Here is a 25,758-nt window from a genome sequence, read left to right as displayed (position 1 = left end):
ACTGCTGTACACACACACACACACACACACACACACACACACACAGTGAAACACGTGCATGACCTAATGAACCAGCCAATAACATGGTGTGTGTACAAACTCATCAAACTGTGTGGGTTTCTCTGAGGTTTGTTCTCCGGCCAGAGAGCCGCTGGCAGGAATCTGTGCGTTTAAGCGGCCGACACACGTCAGCAGCTCTGATGAGCTCAAGTTACAAATGTTTTTACAAACCTCGTCGTCTTCTGAGGAAAACGTGGCCGAGGCCGGGGGGGAGCCGAGTTCATGGCTCCGTTCAAATAGAAATCTTTCCTTTTTGTGTTGAGATCAAAACTCATTCAAAGCTGTGAATGTCTCAGCAAATCCCACCAGTTATTGAACTGATTACTTCCCCTGGAATAAGGGCAGTGTTGGTTTGATTTGTAATCTGGACACAAGCAGCGTATTAACACAGATGAAAGGACTTGATTTGGAACATTATTAAATGTCAGTTCAGTTCCTTTTCAAATCGCATAAAGAAATTAAATTCTGCTCTTTACATTTCTTCCTGGTCAGAGATCCATCCATCTACAGTCTGATGGCAAAATATAGAAAAACATAGAAATACATCAAATAAATATAATTTTATTACAAAAACTGTAGGTGAGGTTTAAATATCTTTGTTTTAAATAACATGTCAGTGTTACAGGTTCACATGCGAGTTAACAGCTCATACCTCCACATGTAAATCACACACAGACACACACGCATAAATATCAGTCCTCATCAAGATGCATGAATTAAAACAGACGAGTTCATCGTGAGACAAGAAACATCAGAAAGAGGTTTTTACGAATCGTTGCAGCAGAAAACAAACGTCCAGCAGGAGTCAGGGACACGCCCAATCCCTAACACACACATCCACACACACACACACACACACCCAATTCCACACACACACACACGCACACACACACACCTTTTTTTATAATAAAGCTTCAGTTTTAAGAGATAGATTTCTTTGGTGCCGACTGAGTCTGAGATGGAGGAAGACGCTGTCGCTGCCAAATCAGTGTTTTCACAGCCTGAATCACAGCTTACCACTGATACTAGCTCAGGGACACACACACACACACACACACACACACACACACACACACACACACACACACACACACACACACACACACACACACACACACACACACACACACACACACACACACACACACACACACACACACAATTATACAGGATACCGAAGGAGGGATGGTGCGTGTGCACAGACACAACCACCCACATTCACATATAAACATGTTGTACTACACTACAAAAAACACACACACACACACACAATAGTCCTCTGTGTGTGTTACTGAAATTAATTAGAAACACACACTGTTCACTGAGCCAGCGTCACGTACACAGAGGGTGTGATGCTCTGTGTCGTTTCCTCCACAACCATCACTAAAATGTTGTGCGTCCTTCTGTCGCCTCAGACCAGACGAGGTCGTCTATGTTCTCATGCACCGAGGACGCGTCACTTTGTGGTCCGAGCCGAGCCGAGCCGGGCCGGGCCGAGCCGAGCCGGGCGACCTGGTCTACAGACTACATAGAAATGGTCCGTGAAGTGAAGTGGAAGCTGCTCAGCCTGAGAGCAAAGGTCAAACTTTAAAAATTAACGATTAAAGAAATGAACCCGATCCACGCCTTCCACAACGGACGGCTCAGGGAAATACGCTGCTTCTTCTAAGAGCCGAGTTTGATGCTAGTGATCAGATGTCGGATACAAAGGCTCGGGCGTGTCCTCAACACGGAGCAGAACCTCGCACTGAAGATCGTGAAGGAGACCACCTCGATAACACCAACAACGTTCGTCCAAAACAACGTGCGCTAACGCAGAAGTGTCGGAAACCTGTATTCTGTGTGATGGTCAACAGGGGGCGACTCCACGGGATGTTTCTATCGAAGTCCATGAGAAAATGACTTTTAAAAAACGTAATGTCAACAGCAGCTCACAAACGTGACGACTGAACTGGACGCAACAAAGTCGCTCAGTCGTCTTCCTGCAGCTTCCTCCTCCGTCAACACGCTGAGAACGACAGCGATGAAACAATCAACGCTATTTACTTCATCTGTGAGAGGCCAGAATGTTTGCTGTGCGCACACACACACACACACACACACACACACACACACACACACACACACACACACACACACACACACACACACACACACACACACACACACACACACACACACTTAAAAATCAGACAGGACACACACAAATTGTACAAACCCAGACAGACACACACCTGCATTTCTTTCTCTCTCCCTGCTTTGTCTCGTCTCATCCTTCAACACACACACACACACACACACACACACACACACACACACACACAGAAGGCCTTCTTCTTCTTTGAGTAAAACATTTCCCTCTGATTCTTTTTAGTTTTGTCTGTCTGCCTCTCTCTTTCTGCCCCCATCCCTCCACCAGTGCAGTTTGGGCTGTTTCCATGGCAACGTGCCGAGTCCCATGGTCGCTGGAGGGAGCGAGCGCTACCCCGCTCGTCCTGCCCAAAAAACAGAAAATAAAATCTGCTAAACACTCCTTCAAAAAACTGAGGACTACAATCACTGTGTGTGTGTGTGTGTGTGTGTGTGTGTGTGTGTGTGTGTGTGTGTGTGTGTGTGTGTGTGTGTGTGTGGCGACCAAAAACCTCCAGTTCCAGTCTTTGTCTGTGAGACACAGAAACAATATCTCTACAGTTTACAAATGAATGATTATAGATCTTTGTTTTATTATAATCATTATTATTACAATTAAACTTATCTAATGAGGTTTGATTGACAGTTTGGTGACGAGCCGATCGGAAGCTGGTGGAACTTCACGTGTTTATGTGTGAATGTGTTTATGACGATAGAAGCGTGTTTATGTCCCGTGACGGATTTCACACGCTAACGAGACAAGATTCTGGAGAAAAACTGACGAAGGCCAAAGACAAATAAAAAGACAAAAGTGATGACGAAGAAAGAAAAGTCTGTTTCATTTTCATTCATCTGTTCATTCAACAGGCAGCGAAAGAGAGGAGGAGAATGAAAGAGAGAAGATGAGGAGGGGATGAGAGAAAAGAGGATGAGGAGGAAGGACGAGGAGATGAAGCTGAAGATCGGTAGAGATGCAAACAAGGAAAAAGAGAAGGAGTAATCAGTGAAGAAGAGGAGGGAGGAAGAACCAGAGAGTGTATGTCCTTCCTTCATTATCACTCCTTCTTTCCTTCACTTGTCATTTAGCATTTCCCCCTCCGTCCTCCAACTTTCTCCTCCTCCTCCTCCCTCCATCACTCTTCTCCTCCCTTTGTCTCATAATCTTCACCCGTTTATCTCCTCCCTCGTCTCCTCTTTGATTTTTCTTTTAAACGTGCTACGTTCTCCCGCTGCGTCTATTTGTTTATACATCAATAATTTCTGGTGACAAACGGCGTCTTCCTCCTGGCTCGCACGCCGCCTGACGCCTGACACGTCACTTTCTTCTTCCTTCTCTTTAAAGGAGCGAGCGGTCGACGGGTAGATGTCGCGTTTCTTTATCTGCTCAGATAAACACGCCTCCCCTTCCCAAAACTAAAAGACAAAGGACGATGTTTTATGAAATCAAATTTGGACGACTCTAAAAAATAAGTAAATCACATGTACACTCAATTATGATATTTTTTTTATAGAGTTAACCGGACTCAGTAGGAACCTGGGAACATGTTTGATTCATGTTGGTTCCACCACAGGAAGCGGATCCAACACGGAGGCAGCTCAAGGTTCCTCGGCTCATTATACAGACATAAATTAAAGTTAATGCAACACATGCATATAAAAATATAGATTTGATGAAGAGGGGGCTCGACTGAAGAAGATCTGTGGTTTGATTTTAAAAGAGTTTAACATCCACAGGTCAAATTAAACAGTATTTTAAATTAGTCGTCTTTAGATCAATTATTTAGATTATATAGATTATTAAGATTAGTTAAAGCCTCCTACTGACACAGGCGTCTTGTGAAAGGTTTTATTGTGAATTAATTTACTGTACAACAGCTGATTGTTGAAATGCTACTACAAATTCAACCGTAGATCCACATGGTGGCGCTGTCTCTGTCTGTGCTGGATTATTAGTTTGTTTCCTCTCTGAGACTCTGAAGCTTCCTGTTTGTTCCATGTTTCATTTGATCTGTTTTAGTTTCACTTTGTAATTTAGACAGAATTCTGTCTGAAATACGTCCTGTGGTCATCGCCTACGTGGGCGGAGTCTACCTATACCGGACTCTGATTGGTTTATAGATGGTGTCTGACATGGGCGTGTTGTCGGTGTGGGGGGTCATTAGGTCACCATGTTAACATCATGAGTTCAAATGCACCAAGTGAACGTCCTCTTGGTTCAAACATATCGTCGGAGGTGAAGACTGCAGCTGCTTCCTCTTCCTCTTCTTCTTCCTCTTCTTCTTCTTCTACTGTTTAATTCTGTCTCTACTTCCTGTGATTGGTCCAAAAGTCCAAACTATCCAACAAAGTGTTTTCACTCTGGATCAGAACCTGGTTCAGTTTGATCCAGACCCAGAACTCCTCTTGGTCTGAGGAACCTTTCACACCTGATGTTCAGGTTCAGTCTGAGCTGAAGAGTCTGAAGCTCTGAACCCAACCAGGTGTGATCGAGTCCTGACGACACTCAGGACTTTAACGACTACAATCAACGACGATAACGAACAATTTTGTACAAATGTTCATTGAACACAGAAAATCAGGACGTGTGTGAAACTCACTCACCTCCTCAGGTAACATATCTCCACGAATCTGTGTGTGTGGGTGTATCATTAACTGAAAGTGTGTGTGTGTCCCTCCTACTTGTGATACTAAAGACTAAAGCGGACAAGTGACATCCCATCAGCACCGTTCACTACATCACACACACACACACACACACACACACACACACACACACACACACACACACACACACACACACACACACACACACACACACACACACACACACACACACACACACACACACACACACACACACAGAATCTGCAGCCAAGCAGAGAAAATAGTTTGGCTGCACATCCTGTACTGCCTGTTTAATCTCGACACCAAACTCTCTCTCTTTGTCTCAGTGTCTCTTTTTCACTCCATTTTGTTCCCTTTGTCCCTCTTTCTTTCACACACTTTACTTTCTCACACACACACAGTCACACACACACACACACTCACACACACACACACACACACACTCACACACACACACACACACACTCACACACACACAGCTCTCCATGTGGACAAAGCGTTCATTCAGAGGAGGTTTCAGTCAAGCGGCTGATCCAGATCTGACTGTTTTTATTCTTTTATTTGACTGAGTGGTTTTCACCTGGTCTACGTGATGATTGATTGGATGATGGTTTCATTATTTAATTGTTGTCTCTCTTCAACTGGCCAGGTTTCGGCTGACTGATCTCCAGGTTTGGTGGAGTTTGGCAGACGTGTTACCAAACTGGGTTGTCTGGTTTCTTTCCACCCTGGTGCCTGAATGTTTCTTATTTTTAAGATGTGACTCACTGGTGTTTTTCTTTTGTTTTATTTGAATGACAGATAGTTTTGGCCTACACACACACACACTCACACACACGCACGCACACGCACACGCACACACACACACACAGTAAAGGTTGGTTATGTTGTGTTTTAATCATTTCCCCTTTATTTGTCTTCTTCCATGCAGCTCATGATCATTTAGTACATTATGAGTTAAATAGACCATAAAGCACTGACTGTGTTGGGGGGTGGATACCACATTGTGACTGGCAGCTAGAACCGTCCAATGGGTGCATGTGGGCGTGTCAATGAGCTTTCAGTCCTGGCTCCACCCCCCGCTCCTCCAAATATGGTTACTTCTTGTTTTTGAAAAGCAAGATGGCGCTGGACAAAATGTCAAACTTTTGGCGTGGATCCCGACGAAGGAAACGATTCAAACATTTATTTTACTTTCCATTAAAAGTGAATCTTTTCTCGGATGTTAAGACAGAAATGATTTTATTCTGTTCAACTGACGGTTTCGTTTGTTTGGACACAGACGAGCCTGATGCTGGTTTCCTTCCTGATGGTTCGGTCTGGATGATGATTTCAGTCAGACTGGTTTATACTGAAACCTTTAAACGAAGGTGGAGTCGTTCAGGTGAACTCTCTGGATTTCAGGGGCTCTGTTCCCCGAGCTCACTTTCTTGTTTTCACATTCACTGACTGGATGCATTTGCTGCATGTTTTCATCTCTGAGATGAAAGTTTAGAGAACAATAAAGGACGTTTACTGCCAGACTGTGATGCAATCTGTGTGTAAGTGGGTGTGTGTCTGTGTGTGTGTACAAATTCAGCGTCTTAATATGATGCAATGATGAATTAAATGAGTGTGTCTATAGATTGTGTCTGTGTATACATACGGCATGTGAGTGTGTGTGTGTGCAGTATGATGAAATGGGCGTGCGGAGCCGAAAGCAGCGACGCACTCTGATAAACACAGATACTGGCACAGGGGATGTGTGTGTGTGGGAGAGAGAGGGAGTACTGTACTACTGCGAATGTGTGTACTGCTGGTGCGTGAGCGAGCGGGTAAACAAGTGTGAAAGAGAAAGACAAAGTGTGTGAGTGACTGAGGACTGTTACACATGCAAAGAGGAAGGAATCTTAGCAGGAGGTGTGTTAGCGCAGCAGGGGAGATGAACGCATGACTGTGTGTGCGTGTGTGTGTGTGTGTGTGTGTGTGTGTGTGTGTGTGTTGACCAGCTGGTGTTCCACATGTGGACATATCCTACACAACCAGAGACTCCAGCAGAGAGTGTGTCAGTGTGTGTGTGTGTGTGTGAGGGCCTGCCAGTTGGTGGGTGTGTTATAATTGTGTAATGTACGTATGAGTCACTTTATTTGTGTTTGTGTTTGTCAGCACAGTGGGGATGTCACGAGATCTGGCGTTTGTGAACCAAGTCGACGCCAAAACTCTGACGAAACTTCTTTCAACAGCAAAGATACTGAAAGTAGAGACGACACAGAGGGAACCTTAGATATGAAGGAACCGTAGATACTGAAGGAACCTTAGATACTGAAGGAACCTTAATACTGAAGGAACCTTAGATACTGAAGGAACCTTAGATACTGAAGGAACCTTAGATACTGAAGGAACCATAGATACTGAAGGAACCTTAGATACTGAAGGAACCATAGATACTGAAGGAACCTTAGATACTGAAGGAACCTTAGATACTGAAAGTAGAGACGACACAGAGGGAACTGGAAATACTGAGGGAACCTTAGGTACTGAAGGAACCTTAGATACTGAAGGAACCTTAGATACTGAAGGAACCTTAGATACTGAAAGTAGAGACGACACAGAGGAACTGGAAATACTGAAGGAACCTTAGATACTGAAGGAACCTTAGATACTGAAGGAACCTTAGATACTGAAAGTAGAGACGACACAGAGGGAACTGGAAATACTGAAGGAACCTTAGATACTGAAGTAGAGACGACAGAGGGAACTGGAAATACTGAGGGAACCTTAGATACTGAAGGAACCTTAGATACTGAAGGAACCTTAGATACTGAAGGAACCTAGCTACAGAATGAGCAGGATACGAAGTGTTAGGGTTAGGACGGAGGAGAAGTGTGTGAAGGTGACGTGTGACCAGCAGGACGTCCAGAGACAGGATATAACCAGTGTTTCCGAACCACAGCTGATTCAGTGTGGATCCATTATACTTTACTTCACTGTGTACTACCTCTATTTACAGATATAGTACTTCTGCAGTACAAATACTTGGTGTAATATCTGTTGTCAGGGCGCTAAGGTGCCGACCAATACCCCACTTAATACTGGCTGTAAGGTTAGATATGAATTGTGTGTGTGTGTGTGTGTGTGTGTGTGTGTGTGTGTGTGTGTGTGTGTGTGTGTGCATCCAGAGGCAGCGCAGTGAAGAGGAGCTAATCCAGTAACACAGAACCGACAGTCACAGGTCATTATCATTCACACACACACACACACACACACACACACACACAGTAGCTGGTTTTGCAGTTAGCCTCAGACATCAGCCGGTTCAGCCTCTGATCCGATGTTGGCTTCTCTCAAACCAGCGGTGATGCTTCTACATGGTTCGGTTTCTACTGGTGTGATTCCCAGTTGTGTTGTCGTCCCGGCGGCTGTGAGCTCCGTCCAGCAGTTTGGCTTCAGCAGCCGCCGCCTGGACCAGCATTAAAACTGCAGCCGTCAAAGCGCCAGCGTCTCGCCAAGTTGCTTCTGTTCCAACAGGATCTGAGGTTTGGTCTTTATAGAAGCATCAGATCTCAGGAGAGTCTCCTGTCGTGTTCCTGACAGTAGAATCCTCATTTTAAACACCTTATACAAAGATTATATGACTTATGAGGTTTTATTGCTACGTGTACACCACAGCTGTGTCCCAATCCAGGGGTGCATTCTTCGATTGGCCTCTAGGCTGCGTCACAGCAGCGTTGGCTCCTTCGGATGCGTCCTTCCATGACTGAGCCATTAAGGATAGAACGGGTGGATCCTTCTCAACCTATCCCACGTTGTAAACCAGGGAAAATGCTAACTAGCCAGCTAGCTAGTGACTGAGATGCTCTAAATAAGGATAAAACCGGTACGAACGGGACATGTCCCCAGGTTTCACCCACAGGTCTCGTGTGAAAGCAGCTGAACACAGATAAAGAAACATGAGCTCCAGACACTTTCAATGGAAACATTCCTGAGCACAACGGACCAACACGGACTCTGTGGCTCCAGGACGACGGACCACTGACACCGGAGGGTAAAGTGAACCCTCTGACCCAGGAAGGAAGTTTCTGTTCATGCTCTGCTGTAGCTCTTCAGACCCCCCCACCCGCCCCCCAGGGAAGAATAACTTGGAAAGAATCAACATGTTGTTGCAGAGAAAGCGGCCCTGGCTCTCTCTCAGAGGATTAACAAGTGTAACGCTGTGCAGATGTAGAGTCTCTGCTGCTGTGGTGAATGGAAGTCACATGTACACAAACACAGGAATCAGCTGCTTCACACTGGTTCTCAGTTTGAAGAGTTCATCATCTGTCCGCACTTATTTACTTATGGAATCTGTTTCCACTCACCTGCCGTAGCTTTATCTTTATTTCTGCTCCTGCTAATGATTTACTACACTTCCCAGAATCCCCTCTGATCACCTGCAGAGACAAGTGCATGAAGTCACTGCTCAGCTGTGGGAAGCATTTCAGCAAATAGGATCCTTCAGACTTCTGAACTCAGTTACCTCAGGAGGCTGGTTCAGCAACACCCTGGAGCCGCAGAACCCATGAGCCTCAGCCGCAGAACCCATGAGCCTCAGCCGCGGAACCCATGAGCCTCAGCCGCAGAACCCATGAGCCTCAGCCGCGGAACCCATGAGCCTCAGCCGCGGAACCCATGAGCCTCAGCCGCGGAACCCATGAGCCTCAGCCGCGGAACCCATGAGCCTCAGCCGCGGAACCCATGAGCCTCCGCCGCGGAACCCATGAGCCTCAGCCGCAGAACCCATGAGCCTCAGCCGCAGAACCCATGAGCCTCAGCCGCAGAACCCATGAGCCTCAGCCACAGAACCCATGAGCCTCAGCCACAGAACCCATGAGCCTCAGCTACAGAACCCATGAGCCTCAGCCACAGAACCCATGAGCCTCAGCACAGAACCCATGAGCCTCAGCCACAGAACCCATGAGCCTCAGCCACAGAACCCATGAGCCTCAGCCACAGAACCCATGAGCCTCAGCCACAGAACCCATGAGCCTCAGCCACAGAACCCATGAGCCTCAGCCACAGAACCCATGAGCCTCAGCCACAGAACCCATGAGCCTCAGCCACAGAACCCATGAGCCTCAGCCACAGAACCCATGAGCCTCAGCCACAGAACCCATGAGCCTCAGCCACAGAACCCATGAGCCTCAGCTGATGATACCAACCAGAGTTCCAGCCTGAACCAGAAAGTTTGGTTGTCGAGGCATAACCAACAAAAAAAACACAAATCGTCCGATGGAACGAAATCATCACTTATTACTAACACTTTAATATTTCTTATTAACGTCTTGTTTGGTTGTTTTTTATATTTCCTGTGCTTTGTTGGTAAATTGTCTTTTACAAAAGAATCTTTCTTGCATTCAGTTTTCTTGACTTCAGGCTCAGAGTTTTTTGTCGAGGAGGCTGTTTTCCGACATTAATTATAAGGATCGAGGATAAAAAACTGACCAAGATGCATAGTTTTAATAAAAGTTCTGTTCCCGAACAAACAATATGTGTCACATATTGTAATATGAGAAAAAGAAGATCTGCTGTTAAATCTAAACTAAACACAAGGAATCCTGTAAGAACTAAACTGGAACAATGTTGATTCAATGTTTAATTGTTCTGATCGGACGACGACGTGACGCTGTTTAGTTTTGAGGTTTGATAACCAGCTCGACACCAAGAACAGACGTACGTGAAATTGCTAAAAGGACCCGGACATGTGAAGCAATCTGCCAACAGTTGTGTAACAGTGTTCAGGCTGGAGTTCCCCTCCAGGTATTCACACACACACAATCACAAACACTAAGACACACACACCCATACAAAAACACACACTAATATTCTCGTGCGCACGCGCTTGGTCCAGGTCCGAATGTTTCTGTTGTTTCAACCCTTGAGGAGATTTCTGTGGAAAACTCTTGCCTTTGTGACGATGGAGTCTCAGACATGAAGCTCGCAGAGGGCGAGTCAGTGATACTGTACAGATGGAGTCACGGCCCCACGTCTACGTTCTCTTGTGTTTCCAAACATCCGTCCTGTCGCCACAGGAGACGATCTTTATTAATGATGGACGACATTGTCCAGGTTTGTCTTAACTTACAAACAGCATCATGCAACGAGTAACATCCTGCAGCTGCGAGGAAGAGGACGAAGATCCACTTCTCTGAATCTGGAGCGTTGTAGAGTGACGTGTGCGGCACATCGCATGTTGTAATTATCTAAATTAGCTTTGTCTTAGAAAGATCGGCTGCAAACTCAGGAAGTTTAATGTGGATTCATTTTCTCTGTTGAGGGCTCCTTCACGCACACTGACTGAAACACGATGACACGCTTCACAAGGTGTGACACGGTGACGGCTTCACACTAATGTCTGTGTGAATAAGAAAGTCATTGATCGTGAAATTGAGCAGATGAGGAAAACAAATGTCCAATCAGACCTGAGTGTGTCACGTGATCAGTGAAATTCAACGTGTCACGTGATCCGTGTTCCTTCGAGAACCTGATGGTGGTTTATATAGAATCTCGCCACACGTTCCATCGTGAAACCATAACGAGTCAACGCCCTCTGATAAGAAGACGTTTGATATTGATGGTTTATAGATAGAATATTAATCACATGATGCATCTCTCCACTACTCTGTTGTTGGGCGTTAAACGAATTCAACACGTCTGCATGTTGATTGGTTGAAAAGCGTCTGAAGCGTCCTCATGTTGAGAACCTGGAGAGATTGTGTGAAGGGGAACAGGATTTAAATTCCAGGAGAGACTGTTCCCTCATATTAAAATGTTCACGGCGCCTCGTTCCTCCCTGTGACAGGCGGCTTTTCACCGAGTGCTGCTGCTCTGAACAGCATCAAACACGTCCGGCTCTCCACGTGGTTGAAAGACACGTTACTGCCGCGGCAACGTGTCGTTCCACCATGAACCGAAAAACAGTCGTAAGGTTGCGCTGCTCATTTATTCCTGCTCGTGCATGAAATCGGTCTCCCGTCTCTTCTGGAGAAATTCCTGCTTCTTCCTGCAGTCGTCATGAGAGTTGTGAAGCCTTCAATGAGCCGATCAAGAAATAAGGACACAGGGAAATTAAACATTAGGGGACAGAAAGCCAGTCTGTGCTCAGTAACACATGCAGGAAGCAGATTGTGCATCAACTCGGCTCCAGTTTCATCCAACGAGAAGAGAAGCCTCCGCACAACGAGATCTGTGATGACCACACAGTCTCCCTGGATAAACCTGGATGTTAAAGACGTCTGTGGGTGTTCAAATCATATGTAAGCAGACGCTCTGCAGCTCGATCTGCTGTGTTAGTGCAGGTTGGGGAATCCTCCATAATGTTTGCAGAGTTTACCGACTTGGCTGACGGCTGTGTTTTCTTATCCTCTAACAGAGAGGGTGATTTGACTGATGCTCGTAACAGATTGCATCACAGCGGGAGACGAACTAAAACGGTTTACGCACCGCGGCTCTCCCTAAACTGTCTAACAGTGGCAGCGCTCCACCTTGTGAATTTGGAATAGTAATTTTACAAATTTCCCAGCAGTCTATCTCCAATTGGCGTTCGCTGGGAGTGCTGTTTGAGATCAGTGGAGCGTCGCTGCGCATCACCTCCGAACAGGAAATATGAGCTCAGTGAAACCAACGCTTCACTCTTCAGGAAAACATCTGAGCTGCGTTTGAATGTGACGTCCCTGTTCCTTTGGCCCGCAGGTTTTAAAACCGACCACAACTTCCTCTGCTGTCGTTTACGGTTCGATTCTCTCTGATCACCGTGCAGCAGAAACAAGCTGAACATCCACCACCTCCGTGAGTTCATCCTACCTGGTTTATCTGCACTGAAGATATTATAGTAGTAGAACTATTTTCAGAATCTGTTAAACAACCCAAGATCACAACTTTTCAAAATAAAAGCTCTGTAATTCAGTTCCATATAAAGCATTGCAGCAACAAAAACAAATGCTGTGCTTTTACTTTGAAGACAAATTGCCAAATAGGAAGTAATTCTGTGAATGTCGCACCATGACGAGATCAGCACAACGACAATGTTTGTGTCAAACCGATAAATAGAAATAATCGACGAAGCCAAAGCGATGTCCTGTAAAACTTTTTTACAAAGTTGTCAAACTTCTGTCTCCTCGTTCCTGAAATGATTTTTTCCTCCACAAGTTTGTATGATTTATGACACGTGGATGAAAATCCACTCCTCTGTTGATTATAGGTAGACTCGTTAAACTCAGGTCATTAGGGAAAGTTCGTCTGTTTCCCTTCGCTCGGCTTCCAACACGATCTTCTCCCACTGTATTTGATTAGTTACTTTTAAAATCTTCATTTCCTCTTAAAACATGTTAAATCTGCAGCTTTCTAACCCCCCCGCCCCCACAAAAAATATCCATTAGAGAATTAATTGTAATTTCTAATTTTTATTTTTGAGGAATTTCTCCTGAGTGGCTCTTAACAGAAGTGAACAGATGTGTTGGTGGGTGAGTTACCTTCCAGACTAAAACACTCATTACTCTGAAAAACACTTGAGTTCATCGTGGCCTCAATTACGTGGAGCCGGATAAAGTGTTTATCGAGCTAAGAGGACGAGGACGAGGAGAGGGGGGGTGCGTTCAGAAACAGAATGAGTCTGGAGTTCTTTAAATCGTGAACCTCCTTTTCTTTTATGGACGAGAACCCCTGAGCATCTGTGGGCCGGAGAAGGACTCAGTGAAAAGGTCCAGAGCTCGAGTTGATTAAAGTCGGACAAATCGGAGAGTGTTTGAAGTTGAAGAGTCTTGAAGTAGAAAGATTCATTTCTAGTGTTGAAGAGAAGCTTCTCAAATCTCATTCATCATTATCCTCCGACAGTAAGAACAGTGTCAGAGATAAAGTTTCCATGTTTTAGTTTGATCGTCACGGCAACATTATGTCAATAAAAGATGTTAAGTGTTGTCGTCTTTATTCACTAATTCTGTGAAGTTTTGTTCAACAGCAGGAAGTTTCCCCTGGAACCTTCACAGGACCTGTTTCCACCACAGGAACCAGGATCTACATACCGTTCTATGGGGGTAGTCCTGAAGAACGCACCGGAACCTCTGGGCTGGGACTCGCAGCACTAAACACATCTGATCGGCTTCTGGCTGATCCCAGTTCAGCTTCACTCTTCAACCTGCTGGAGCTGATTGTGACAGTTGAAGCTGTGACTCTGAGTCAAAGCTCCTGAGCTCGAGTGTCGGTGTGAAACAACAGAAAAGACGAGTTGTGGTGCAGCTCAGCAGCAGGAAGGTGGTTAGTTTAATACTGCAGCTCAGTGAGAGAGAGCGGCCCACACACTCCTCCACAGGTGTGTGTGTGTGTGTGTGTGTGTGTGTGTGTGTGTGTGTGTGTGTGTGTGTGTGTGTGTGTGTGTGTGTGTGTGTGTGTGAGTGTGTGAGTCATTCTCTCCCACATAGTCGATGCCTCCACCACAGTTGTGGAGATTTCCCATCAGCCCTCACCCGGCACCTGCACCGCTCCTCACGCTCCCACCACAGATCTCTGCTCGCTTCCTGCAACAATAACAACGCCACCGCCGCCGCCGCCGCCGCCAACACGGCCGCCACTACCACTGCCGGAGATTTAATGACTACAACAGCAGCACTTGGAGGTAACAGATGGTCGTTTTATCAGCAACAGTGTGATCAGAGAGTGACACAACATTAGGGAATCACATTAATCCTGCAGCCTTTGTTTTCCACAATTAATAATGAGACTCAACACAAATATTCACACATTTAATCGTCCGGAAACGTTAAATATTTGACGTCTTCACAAAATCAGGACTCGTATGAAAACATGTGGAAGTCAAATCTGTGCCGCTGCACATATAGTGATGTAATAAATATTTGTAGTAATTCAGCGAAGGAGAAAACAACGTTTTCCTCCATTAAAGCTGATTCTTTTTTAATTATACAGGAGGTTTTAATCAGGTTTCAAAGCTCGAGGGTCACAACACTCGCTCAGCGTGAACACTGAGGAAAGTCTCTGAGCGAGAGAGAGAACATCCACCACACGATCAGGTGCAGAGCTTCAGCTTGCAAATATTTTTAGCGAGGATGACCCATGTGCAAACTGCCCCCGTCACCCCGCAGTGTTAGCGTGGTGCTCCGCCCCTTGAGCTACACGCAGCCCATTCAATAAAGCAGAAGGGCCGTGAAAATAAACCTTCCCGGGCACCCAGCGGGGCTGGCACCCGCCCGCAGGCTGGCTGTGGCCCAGGAAAACACTGGAAACGCTGACTGGACAGCAGCCAAGCTCTGGTAAATTTGGCTTCGGTCGGCCAGGTTTTCTGCACCAGTGAGTCCTCAGACTGGTGCAGAGTGAAAAGCTCATATACGAGCACAGAGGGTAAAGAACACAGCTTTTCCAAGTGTCTGGATTTAGACAGAAATCCCACATCACATGATGGAGGTATGCAGTAGAAGTCAGACAGGCAGGGGGACCGTGATGGTTTGAACGTGGCGGTCCAAACACGTGGCTTCACATTAAACTGGAGCCTGATGGTTCTGTGAGACAGATCCACGTTTCCATCCTGCAAATGGACCAATGACGGCCGGGTATCTAACCTGGGGGCAGGGCCAACACAATGACTGACAGAAGAGGGCAAGTGAAGCAAGATGGCTGCCGCCGATGGTATGAGGAGAAGTATTCTCTCTAAAAGAAGAACAAAGAACTGCAGGTGAAGGGATGCAGATATTTTCTGTGGTCGTCATTACGCTGGTTTTATTTCATTGTGACATAAATATTCTGCAGAACTCCATCACGGCTCCAGATGTGGTCACCAGGACCTTTTGTGTTAACTCAAAGTGCAGCGCCCTCTACTGGCACCGGCTCCAGCGGCGTGGAGCTGGGAGGCGGGTCGGCTGAGAGCGGCGGGGACACCAGAGGCTGCCGCCGCTGCCGCCGCCGCCGTGTCTAAACTGTTACTGCATGAACCTGCTGAACCGCACATGTTGGATCCAGCTGAGGACACACACTCTTACACACACACACTTACACACACACTCCCCCCCCTCCGTGTGTTTACAGTTGGATGTATGTGTCTCTTCCATTCGTCGTTCTCTCTTTTCTTTTGCTCAAGTATCAAATCTCGTTTTCTCGGTTCTGTGGGAATCATTCGATACTTGTTCCACTTCCTCTTCTCTCGGACTCGCTCTTCCTCGCCTCCGTCCACACTTCTCGACTCTGGGGACAATCTCCAGACAACCAGTCCTCAGTTTAAAATTTGAGAAAATGAAATGTCAAATCTTTTATGAAACGTCTCTCAGACGTTTTCCTGCAGCCACTTCCTGTCCAGAAGGTGTTTTGACCTTTTCTCAGCCTACGATCCTCGTCCTTCCCTGTTTCCAATCTTCACCTCCACAATGTCTGCTTCTCCTACTCATTCTTTTATATGAAGGTAAATTATGACAAACATAAGAGTTATGAACAAGTTGACCCTCTGGAAACTAACGTCCTACAGGTGTGAAGTGAAAACACAGAAACTACGTAGATGAATTCAGGAAACCTGAAAGTCGTCTTGAGGTTTTGAGTTTCGTCAAATCCTTTTTTTTTGGTTTTACTTCCTGAAGAGACAAACGACTCCAGAGACAAGAGGCTGTGATCTCCCTTTTAACTTCCTGAAGGACTGGACGTGAGCGAACCCAACACCCGTGTGTGGTTTCTGTAGACGCAGGAGAAACACCTGTGGAGTCTCGCTGAGCGAAGACGAGACGACCTTCTCTGTTTCCATTCAGGTTTGCTCTCATTTCAGAATTCTCTTCAAAGCAAACACGTCACTCAGGACTTTTAGTTTCTTTTAATCACGTACTGTCATTTCATCTTTGAGTAAATATTCCATCCTCTGTCCTCCGCTGACGTTGTCTCTGTGTTTGTCCTCCTGGATTTTCTCCTCTGAGGCGTCTGATCAGAATCTGACTCTGACTCATCGCTGTCGACTGAGGCTCTGAACAAATCTCTGGGATTCGCTGTAGATTTATTTGACAGTTTTCACTCTTTACTACAGTTTGTTTCTGTATTTTTATACCTGCGCTGACACTGGATGACATGATGCTGTATTAATATTTATACAATCTAGTCTAACACTGTTGTCTGTGTTCGTCGTGTAAATTTGTCTGGTTGTTGTTTCATAGTTTGAAAAGCCGACGTGTCACTGAACTAAAACCCTGAACATCTTTTTTTACTCACAAGATTGAAACAGTTAATTAATGCACGAGCAGGATTCATCATTAATTCCTGATGATTGCTTTTCTTTGTAAATATGTAAAAGTTGAAATCTGAGTTTTATTCAATAGATTGAATTTCAGTGATGAGACGATGAGGAAAGAATCTCTGTTGTGTTGATGTCACAGAAAACAGACGAGACTCCAACGAACAAATATCTCTATTATCACTTATTCTATTATTATTTGGTGAAAGATGAAAGTAAAACCTTCATCAGAAGATTTGACGAGTATACACCCCCCCCCTTCAGGATTTCTATTCTAGAAGACGATATTGATATTTGAGTTTCATAAATAAAACAGTGAGATATGAGCTGATATTCATTTAATTCAACAAATTTCCCTCAATCGTCTAAACTCACAGACAGAAACTGAAAAAACACAAAGTCCAGGAACCAGTACTGAGTTCAGTAACCAGTACTGAGACCAGGAACCAGTACTGAGTTCAGTAACCAGTACTGAGTCGAGTACCAGCTCCAGTAACCAGTACTGAGTCCAGTAACCAGTAACGAGTCCAGTACTGAGTCCAGTACCAGTACTGAGTCCAGTAACCAGTACTGAGTTCAGTAACCAGTACTGAGACCAGGAACCAGTACTGAGTCCAGTACCAGCTCCAGTAACCAGTACTGAGTCCAGTAACCAGTACTGAGTCCAGTACCAGCTCCAGTAACCAGTACTGAGACCAGTACCAGCTCCAGTAACCAGTACTGAGACCAGGAACCAGTACTGAGTCCACAAGCTCCAGTAACCAGTACCGAGTCCAGTAACCAGTACTGAGTCCAGTAACCTGTCTGCCCACCAGTACCAGCTCCAGTAACCAGTACTGAGACCAGTAACCTGCCCACCAGGAGCTGTTCCACTAACTCTCTTCCATGTGGTTCACTCAGAGCGAGTCAAAGATGGATGAAGATGTTTTTTCCTCCAGAAACTTGAAGTGAACAGAAGCTACAGAAGTTCAGATGAATCGTGAAGAACCTCAACGCAGCCTTGAACGCTGCTCTGAGCAGATTTCAAAATAAAAGCAGTGCAATGGAACATCCCGCACGATGACAAAAACAATAAACATGGTACTTACTGCACTTCCTCAGAGGGGAGGAGCTTCTTCACTGGTTTGGGTGGGGCTCGTGGAGAGGCTCCACCTCCTCCTGCGATAACTGCGCGTCCAGCTCGATCTGTCGCTCTCTCTCTCTCTCTCTGGACGAGCCTCAGGCCAGCGGCACTCTGGGTAATCTCCGATGGGATCTGAAATCAGAGAGACGGAAAGTGTGTGAGAGACGAATCAGATCTGCAGTGTGTGTGTGTGTGTGTGTGGACCAGTATGGGTTTGAAAAACTGCACCACTACAAGTTGGCCCAAAAAAAAGCAGGCAGTGGTTACCGTGGCAACATGTGCCAAAACGGAGGAAAGAAGGAAGCAACAAACAGAGACAGAAAAACAAAGAGAAACAAGCGGACGGACAGATTCCTCCTCGTGACACGACCGGAGACGTCTTTCAGCTCAACGAGCTTCCATCACATTTAACCTTCAGCGAGGAACCAATCAGAGAGCAGCTCTGATGATGGAACTGACCCGGGTGGGGTCGCTGAGTCAAACCCTCAGTTCTCATTGGCTGCAGCAGGGATGACATGTGTGGACGTCAGCATCACCCTTAATTAAGAGCCAATCAGATTTTTCCATTTGGTTTTTGAATAATTGCAGAAAAGAATAAAGACGATTTTTATACTTTCACACTTTGTTCAGCGAGATAATCGTCAGTGATTCAAACTCCACTGTGGTCACGTGACAACAAACATGTAAAGATCTTCCTCTGACAACAAGAAGATTCCAGACGGACGGAGGTGAAAACTGATCAATCATAACGCGTCAGGCTGCTCGCTGTGCATTATGCAAATGTGGGCTGATGAAGAGGAGGCGGGGCTTATGACCTATACTGCAGCCAGCCACCAGGGGGCGATCAAGATGTTCTGGCTTCACGTTTGGGAGCTGTCATGTCGTCCAGAATTATTTACAGTCTGGGGCTGAATAGCTGCAGATTGATCTCCTTTGTTGGGATCAATAAAGTTGCTTGAATCTGAATAATTCAACATATGATTAATATTGTGGACATTTCAAAATAAAACACAATTCTTTTGGTTGTTTGTTGTTTTATTTTGTGCGTAATGTCTTTTTAGAACATTGTGATCCACACACAGTAGAACTGCTGAAAGTGTGTGTGTGTGTGTGTGTGTGTGTGTGTGTGTGTTTCTCTCATCAAAGAAAATCACCTTCACATAACAGTGACTGGCTGAAATTCCAGAAATTGTTCAAATAAGCGTGTGTGTGTACTTGTGTGTGTACTTGTGTACAGCTGAATCATGCACTGTCCTTGGGTGTGGGTGAGTGTGTGTTTGTGCTTGTACCTTTGTATTTACACACTGCAGTATTTTAGTGCTGTGCTCAGGTTTCCATTGACTTCAATTAATTCTCAACTTTAACCTTCAGGCGATGTCTCACTGTGAAGGACACTCACACTCACACGCACACACACACACACACACATGCCGCGCACACACAGACACACACTGAGCTGCATTCAGCAGTTCTACTGTCTGAGGATCGATGCTCTAAAAAACATTACAAACAAAATACAACAAAAAAGAACAGCATTTTATTTTGAAAGGTCCAGAGTGTCAATGAGATGTTTGTGTTCAGACTCAAATTCAAACAACTTTATCGATCCCAACAAACGTGATCAGTTCGGAGCTTCTCATTCCAAACCAACGACTGTGAGTAAAGATGGACGGCTTCCATAAGTGAAGCCAGAACATCTTGATCGCCCCCTGCTGGCTGGCTGCAGACTGGGTCATAAAGCTGCCTCCTCTACATCAGCCCAAATCAGCTTAAAGCGTCTCGTCTGACACGCCCCTAACCGAGTGAAGCCAGAGCAGAGGTCAACGTTTCCTACATGACCTGGACCAATCACAACAGAGTGGACCAAGCAGACTGGGCTTCCTCCAGAGGAGGTGCAGGAACGTGAAGGTCCAAGTGAGAGTCTCCGATTACCGGCTGACTTCCTGTGTCTGCAGGTCCAGTCTGAAACGTCTCTAAAGAGACCGGAGCTAAAACCAGTGTTTGAGACAGAGGCTGAAGAGAGGAGCTGCAGCGAAGCACAGTCTGAGGAACGTGATTCTGGACATTAGAGCATGAAAACATTCTACAGTCATAAAACTAACAAAATTATGAATATGAATTCTCTGTGTGTGTGTGTGTGTGTGTGTGTGTGTGTGTGTCTGTGTGTGTGTGTGTGTGTGTGTGTGTGTGTGTGTCTCAGGCTGTGCGAGTGAGTGAGTGGATGAGATCATCAGAGAAAGAACAACAGGTCTTTTCCAGAGAGTCTGGATCCCCCTGAGGACTGACCTCATCTTCATCCATCACCATCCTGATACTAACCAGCTCTGTCCTGGGACTGTGTGTGTGTGTGTGTGTGTGTGTGTGTGTGTGTGTGTGTGTGTGTGTGTGTGTGTGTGTGTGTGTGTGTGTGTGTGTGCTCCTGAGGCTCACAGGCCATTGTCACTACACAACTACAACATAAACCCACACTGAATATTTGTATGTGTATATTTGTTTGAGTTTCAGTTTCAGCTCAGTAAAAACTATTTTTTTAATATATATTTGGCATAAATTACACATTTTTGTTGTTTGGTCTTAGAAACTTTAATCATCAACATTGTTCCTGAATATTTGATTCACAATAACGTGAGGTCACTGTGACCTTTGACCTTTGACCACTGAAATCTAATCAATTCATCTTAGAGCCCAAGTGGTCCAAAGTCCCTCAAGGCAGATTGGAGACATTATGTTCAAGAGGACAAGGACCAAGGAAAGCTCTGAGATGTTCACATGAATGGGACGGACGTCTCATGATCAGCTGTCCCCTGTGGAACAGTCTGATCGGCTTCGCCTGATTCAACAGAAACTTGGTTTCACCTCAAAAGGCCGTTTCCTGTCCCCTCCCTGTGAACCTTCTACTTCACAGGAACAGATCTGAGGTCTGAGGACGACTTTCACTTCATCTGTTTACTTATGTTCAGGTGAACTGACCCTTGATGATCACAGACAATCGAGTGTCAGCGAGTGAAACGTCTTCATAGTTTGTCCTCTCCTGTCTTCATGTTTACAGACTGTGTGTTGCACGTCTTGCAGTCCCTTTGCATCATATGTGAGGTCCGTCCGTCCCCTGCTCTCTCTCTCTCTCTCTCTCTCTCTCTCTCTCTCTCTCTCGTATTAATATCTTAGAGCCAAAGTCACCGAGACAGATTCCTGTACGTCCTGCGCTTCCTGCCGAGGCCACGCTGACGCAGGAAGCCTCAGATTGATGCGACAGCGGAGGACGTGGCCTCAATCTATTTTCCTGTCCATACCTCCACACTGACAGCCGCTTGAAAAATATTTTTAGGCGGCGGCACTCATCTGGATATTTTGCATATCTTAATTAGTGCTTACAAAACATGCAAATGAGCCGTACTTAATTAGCTGTGTGGGTTTTCTCCTTAAGTGGCGGCGGTGAGGGGGTGTCTGTGTGTCTGTCCGACCTGAGCTAATCAGTCAGGTCTATTCAAACACTGATTCTTGTTTGTGTTGACAGAATACTGAGGCTGCAGCGCTGGAGGATGTGAGACAATATTTCCCCGATTCCAGTTTTTCTAAATCGTTACACCTCCACTTATCAGAAATGTTTAATTAGCAATGAACCGAATTAGCCTGTGATGTAACAAGAAGCCTTTCACAGAAACAAAACGTCAGAGAGGTTCTCTCGGCCTCTTGCTATCGGTCTTGGGTTCGCGGCACATCTCCTGTCTTGTTCAATCGGGGAGTGAATCTTTAAAACGGCTCTGCACACACTTTCCTCTCGGAGGGCAGATCGTTATGAGGTGATGATGAAGACTGTTGTGTAACGTCTGGCTCTGCACGATGAAGAACACCAAACATATGTCCCCTTTAATCCCAAGAGGACACACAGTGATATAAAGTTACAGATTTCCTTAATCCGTCTGCTCCGATTCCCTCTAATTCAGAGAAGAGCAACACTCAGCGTCTGGAAACCTGAGGTCGAGTGTGAAACAAAGAGCTTTCACCGAGACGTGGCCACGCCGCTGTGTTCTGTACGAGTCCGTCAGGCTGGACGGGCTGCCCCCCCACTGAACCCACAGGGAATCCTCTCCTGGGACTCGCGGCAGCATCAGAACCTCCCGAGGGAGTTCACCTCTGGTTCCTGTGAGAATCTTTAGTGGATGCACACACCAACCGGTTATTCATCCCTGCTGGCAATTTCAATCAAGAAAACCTGAACATCAAACAATAAAACTGAATGATTGCTTATCTCTAAAGGCAAATAAAGTTTTTAATAATGCAAAAGCTGCATCCTATTATAATTTGGATATTAAAAGAGTATTCACCTTGAGCAGCGATACTTGGCTCTGTGCGCTCCTGCCACGCTTCAACACGCTTCAACACGCTTCAAACACGCTTCAACACGCTCTGGAAACCTATAATTCAGCACATGTGACGTGTGCTGGATCTCCACCGGGTCACCACCATGACCCTGCAGCTTATATCTTACTTTTGGGATGAGGGAGAAATTGAAAGGAGCCAAATCTGGAGTAGGACAGTTCGCTGAATGTCCTCGATCAGTTCCCTCAAAACTAAAGCTGGGGGATAAATCCACTGAGCATCATCACATGGAGTCCACTTCCCGACTGACACACCTTCATCTGTCGCCAGCGCTTGGAAGCTGTAGACCCGACTGCTGCAGATCTCAGGTTCTCTAACAGCGGTTCTGTCGGGGGTCAGAGCTCCGCCTGCTTTACTGTGACGTGGGAATCGAACCTCAGAGGAACTGAAGAACTGGACTGAATTGCTGAAGACAATCTTTTCCATCGGAAGATTTCAGCTTCTCTACGTTGGACATTTCTCCACATTTACTTTAGGTTTGGTTTCTTCCCAAAATAAAGAATATAGAATCATGAAGTAAGTTAATAAATGCAGAGAACGAGAGCAGTTGGCTTCCAGCCTCCAGCTTATGGCAACAGATCAAGACGCTTGTGACAAACTGTGTTTCTGAGAAGCAGCTTCCTCGTGTTGTGTTGTGAACTGTACCGGTTTGTTTGGTTTGTTTGGTTTGTTTGGTTGGTAGCTGCATGAATTCATTACTGGCTCATTGCTCCAAAGAGTTCATAACACACATTGGATCTGTATAATAAAAACCCATTTGACTTGACCTACAGCCAACAGCCGGAGGGCATCGCTCTCTACAGTTGCTCATGAATCTTTCTCATCCAGATATTCTCCTTTTTTATGCACAGTTAAAATTTAACAGTATTTTTACCTCGAAATTTTACTTTTAAATCAATTTTGTTAAAGGCGTCACCGCTGGGTGATAAGATGTTGAACTGCAGGAACTGAATAAACTGCCTGCTTGTTGTTTGGCTTAATGTCAACACATTAGTGGAACTGTGGGGATTTCCACACAACAACAGCGACACGCAGCGAGACAACGAGTGAGAGGGACCGAGCTGATGCTCCAGACTCACATCACGACAAGAGACGGAACGAGGCCTCGTCCAGGCAACCACGCTCCTTCCTGCCTTGCTCAAGAGCAGCAGGACGTGAAATGGCTGTTTCAGTCCGTCCTGTTTCCAGTTCAGATTTGTCTGTTGGATGATGAGACTTTCACAGACATGAACCGATATTTATATTTTATAGAATTAACGGAAGATGTGCAATTATTTTACATTTTACGTTAATGTTCTGTATTATCTTCTGTAAGGTCTTTATATGGTTGTACTTCTCTTTTCTTTGGATTTATAGTTAGTTAACATTAGTATCAGCATTGCCCCCAGAAAGCTAAGATCATTTTTTATATCAACTGACTCTTAATATTTAACTGCGACCTCGTCTCAGCTCAATATTATTTATATTAATATTACATTATAAAAGGAAGCTCGTCTTACACTCTTTACCGTTTTATGCCCATTAGCTTCAGTACTGAGCATGTGAACATGTAAAAAGTGGATTCATATTAAAGTAAGATTTTGTGTTTGAAGTGTGGTGGATGTTCACCGTCCCTGAGAAGAGGACGAGTCATCGCACTGTTTCAAATGTTTTACAGGAAGAGAAAAGATTTAGATTATTAAAGATACCAGGATGTTGGTTTTATAACAAGAGAGAAACGAAGAGTTAACCCAGAGACACAGGATTCAACCTGGAGACATGGATTTAATTTCATGGGGACTTGAAACTTCAATTAATCAGGTCATCCCAATGAGGTTAATAGTTTTGTTTTGAAAAACCAAAATAGATTGTATTTAGTAGAATGCTTCTTTCTTAAATCTATTATAAAACTAGAATGTTACTGAGGAGAGCGCGTGCCGACGCCAACAGACGTCTTATCAAACCACGATTAAATCCACAAGGTCTGGATTTTCATTTGGATCCCAAATCACACACACTCATAAATATCAGGGTTTTTTTAATCAAGATCCGTGAATTATTCTCTGAGAAATTAAAGAAAATATCAGAACTAAAAAGTAGCTTAAAGAATCCAGATGTGTTGTGTGGATGTTTTCACACCTGATTTAACCTCAATGCAAAGACCAACAAGCGACTATGAGCAGCTTCACAGACACGTTTCATTACTGATGTGTTATTGATGCAGGACGCCACGGGTCTCGTGTGGAGACGACTCAATATGTCGGGATGACCGGTGCTCGGCCGAGCTCATAACACGACGGGACAAAGACCACGGGCTGAATAAAGACTGGAGGGGGGGGCGTCTGCCCCACCAGCTGAGAAAGTAATAAAACAGAGACACACACACACACACACACTCACAGAGTGAAAACATCTAATAAGATTTCATTGATTGTATTACAGCTGTGCAGGTGTGCCCGAGCTCACCGTCAAACACACACACACACACACACACACACACACACACACACACACACACACACACACACACACACACACACACACACACACACACACACACACACACACACACACACACACACACACTGCAGGATGAACAGTTCCTTTGTTTGAATTTAACAGTATAATCCATCTATTATCTACATGATTTTTGCAGTTTATCAGTTGAGGGCCATGGGGGGGGGCTGGAGGCAGCAGATCCCAGCAGACATTGGGTGAGAGGCGGGTGGCAGGCGGGGGGCAGGCGGGGGGGGCTCGTCAGCGTATCACAGGTTCAACAGTCAGAGACAAAGACCAGTTACTCTACGTGTGTTTAGACTGTGGGAGGACGAACCCAGATAAGAAGCCCATCACTTCACCAATCAATCAATTAAAGGTCAGCGTGTGGTGGAAATAGCTTCCTGATCAGCTGTTAACATCCCTGTAACCACGGTAACACGTAGACGTGCACGTTACATGACGTAGACGCTGTGAGAGAAGAACTTTGGTCTTTGTCACTTGGAGCTTTGACGTGAACAAAAAGAAGAAAGTCGGTGATAAAGAACGAAAAGCAGAGAATGAACGCTTTAGAAATCTGTCACATTAGCTTAATGGTTTCTGATTGTGAGTCAAAATAATATAAATCACATCATAAAACCCATTTAAAGTCAAATTCAACCCACAGACAAGCAACCGACTGACACAAGGACAAAACACATTCAGCATCTGAATTAAATAACCGTATTATAATGATTTG

The 25,758-nt window shown here is 45.3% G+C and overlaps 1 protein-coding gene across 2 annotated transcripts in view; it reads right to left on the bottom strand.

The window, feature by feature from the left end:
* LOC118124878 (zinc fingers and homeoboxes protein 2) overlaps positions 1-25,758 on the bottom strand; it is a 77,954-nt gene that overhangs the window by 33,997 nt on the left and 18,199 nt on the right. For both annotated transcript variants that reach the window (XM_035183073.2, XM_035183071.2), the window contains exon 2: positions 18,130-18,296. The gene's annotated coding sequence lies outside the window, so the exon portion shown is untranslated. The remainder of the gene's footprint in view (positions 1-18,129; positions 18,297-25,758) is intronic.

This window comes from Hippoglossus stenolepis, chromosome 17 (genome assembly GCF_022539355.2).
Source record: "Hippoglossus stenolepis isolate QCI-W04-F060 chromosome 17, HSTE1.2, whole genome shotgun sequence".
Classification (NCBI taxonomy): Eukaryota; Metazoa; Chordata; class Actinopteri; order Pleuronectiformes; family Pleuronectidae; genus Hippoglossus; species Hippoglossus stenolepis.
This window is presented reverse-complemented; position numbering and strand designations above follow the sequence as displayed.